We start from the raw sequence: 3403 nt of genomic DNA, 5'->3' as shown, positions 1-3403 counted from the left end.
TTTTTTTCCATGGTGTCATTTGACAGCTCTTTGTGGTGGAGAGGTTGGAATGGAAGAAATTGATTCTATGTACAGTTCAGATCAGGAGTATCTGTAATTGATTGATTGATTGCTTGCCACATGGTCACAAAGCCAATCTGTGGGAGACAAAATTGAGGCAGAGTTGTAAGGGATCAAATAGTTATTTTACTCAGTGACATGCAAATCAATATATAATTTTTATGTAATGTGTTTTTTCTTGATTTGTTTGGCTGTTTCTCTCCATTAAAATGAAATTACCACAAAAATTAGCAGTACGGGATCAAATAATTATTTTCCCCCACTGTATCTGTGTTTATGGTCTGATACTGCACCATACTGTGTTAACGAAAATCTCTATAAATAGCGGGGAAAAAAGTAAACTACAGTAAGTATTTAGTAGCATGCATTGCTTAGACAGTGCAAGGCAATAAACACTCTCAGTTTGATGTTTAAACACTGTCACACTGAATATAAATTCACACATACCTTAGAAATGACCTTCAGGGCCTGTTTTAAAATATTTATTGCCAGACAGAGGGGTCGGCTAGAGGCAGAGGTTTTAACAGCCCCACTTACCATGAATAAACTCTACCCCTTCAGAATGACTAATGTTATTATAATATTTGTGTCTCTTCTGCTCTCTTACTTGACCAGCTCCTTTAAACCTAGGGATACCCTCAAAACTGACGAAATGACTGTGAGAACTGAAACCCAAGCCAAAGCTCAACCAATGCTCGGATGATGTAAACCAGCTGCAGTGAAGAGTGAGTGCTCCCATTTACATCACCATTAATCCCCACGGCATGTTGTCAGCATGAATACAGATATTAGTATGGCCTGTGGACATGGATGTAGGGGTTTTTTTTCCACTTGATTGAATGGTACTCATCTGTGATGTTCACAGTGGAATCCTTTCCCACAATATGGCTAAGTTAGCTTTTATATAAGAGCATTCAAAGGAATCAGAATGTGATTTTTGTCATTAGCTCTGTTATTCTTTCCCTTTCGTGAAGAAATATGGACAGCATATGGATAAACACGGACACTTTTGGTGGGAAGCTGCAGATTATATTTGATGAGAGTCAGTCTCTGCGTGATTCCACTACAGGGAGTAATAGTTGTGCTACATCTGCAGTATACTGTAGCTTTTGATTACAGTGACAATGGAATTTCTTTCCACAAAAATGTGCATATCACCAAACCTTCTGATTAAGTATGACAGACTAACTTCTGATGATGTGAGCTTGATGTATGCAATAAGTCATTTCCCCGTGTAATTTATTGGCAGCTGATTGTGTAGAGGTTAAGCGATTAATTTCATCTACTGAAGTCTGACTTCATCTCTGGTGAGTGACTTGGCTGCACAAGGGAATGTAGATGAGGATGATACATAGAGTGTCACTGCTCACAGAGCAATCTGAGTCAACATCAGCAACCTAATCTTAACGTAAGAGGAGTTGTGAAAGATGAGTGTCTTGGTCTCTTACTGCACTATATGAAACGGATAGCAAATGCTTAAATGTCTGGGAAGTATTAACAGGAACAAATGTGACTATTATAATTGCAAATGTAAGGCGAAACCTACAACTTAGATTTGATTCTTGAAAAATAAGGCATCTGTTTTTTTTTCTCCTGCTATATATAGCTTGTAAGATGAGTGAGGTAAGGAAGATTATCACCACCTTTTCTGAAGTAGTTCTTCACTGAGGGAATGTTGGTTGTAGACTACAGTGCCTCATGTTGGTGCGCTGTGGCCCTTGCATGGACACTTTGACATTCACATAAAGGACACTCTAGGTAAAAAAGCTATTGCTTTGCCTTTGCCAGCAATGGTTGCATTGCTGGTATTGAGGATGTGTCCTTCAGCTGTGTTTGCGACTCACTTATACTGTAGACAGAACAAAGAAGTCTCCTCAGGCGATAGGTCTCTTCATAGAGTCTGCGACAGGTGAGGGATGGTTTAAAATCCACTCAATATGTCTAAACAGATAGATATGACAGATGCGCATATGTGTCCTTCCCACTTTTTATGATGTCTAAATATAATGACTGTCAGACATTGCGTAGGTATTTGACCCTGACTGCTCCTTAAACAGTAGTTGACTGTCTAGAACAGGGGTGGGCAACTCCAGGCCTCGAGGGCCGGTGTCCCTGCAGGTTTTAGATGTGTCCTTGAACCAACACAGCTGATTTAAATGACTAAATTACCTCCTCAACATGTCCTGCAGTTCTCCAGAGGCCTGGTAACGAACTAATCATGTGATTCAGGTGTGTTGACCCAAGGTGAGATCTAAAACCTGCAGGACACCGGCCCTCGAGGCCTGGAATTTCCCACCCCTGGTCTAGAAGATGCGGACATGAGTCAAATACACTGAGACCATACTAGAGAGAATTCATGTCTATAAGTTTACTAGTACACAGTAAAAGTAGTTGGTGGTCTCCTGCTTATACTGCCCATGAGGTCATTCTTTTATAATGCATATGTCACCTGAAATTCATAATCCTTGATCTGTTCAGAAATAACTTTTAGTTTAGGAGAGTTTATATATAAGGTTAATCTACCCTGGAGACGACCTGTTCCAGCATGTCTGCCAGTGCAGTGCTGTTAGTTCGTAGTTTATAGACCATTGTCAGACACCTACTGGATGCCTCTCACAAGCCTTCATGGTTTTTTTAAAGGTGACTATCATTTCTCCTACAACCACACTAAATACAATGTTTGGCTGTTCTCTTGGAGTCTAAAATAGCCCAGACCTTTACATGTGCTTTTATTATGTGATATTTGATTCCTCCATAAGTAGCTATAATGTTTTGGCTCAAAGGTACAAAAAGTTCTTCAAGTTCCAGAGTGAATGAGGGAAGGAAAAAAAGTATTACCTACTTTACATTGTTTTAATGGTAAGTGTATTAATAACAACTACTGAATGCAACAGAGAACTTTTTTCCTAACTAGAACTAATATTTACATCATTGCAACTACTACAATTTGTACAATGTCTTTTTAAAATTCTTTTTATTTTAATATATCAAGATGTAAAGTCGTTTACTTTACGTCCTTTAACATTACAATCATTTTTCAAGAATGAAATATGTTCTGCTAGGAAACTTAATTGAATTGTAATTTATTATTGTCTTGCAATAAATAGCAATATATACTGGCATATGCGTGATATGAACAGGCTATAAGCTCTAATGCTTTCCTGTGCAAATGACGAAAAGAGTGCTTTTGTTGTCAAAGCCCTTGGCTTATGAGCCTGTGTACTGGATGACTGCTCAGAAAAGAAAAGAAAAAAGAAAAGAGAGCAGACATTTTGCTATATATCTTCAAAGAAAAGGAAAGCTTGAAGTTTTTAAATGAATTCTGGGGAATTGAGAGACATTG

The sequence above is a fragment of the Astatotilapia calliptera genome, chromosome 5, assembly GCF_900246225.1.
Source record: "Astatotilapia calliptera chromosome 5, fAstCal1.2, whole genome shotgun sequence".
Lineage (NCBI taxonomy): Eukaryota > Metazoa > Chordata > Actinopteri > Cichliformes > Cichlidae > Astatotilapia > Astatotilapia calliptera.
This window is presented reverse-complemented; position numbering follows the sequence as displayed.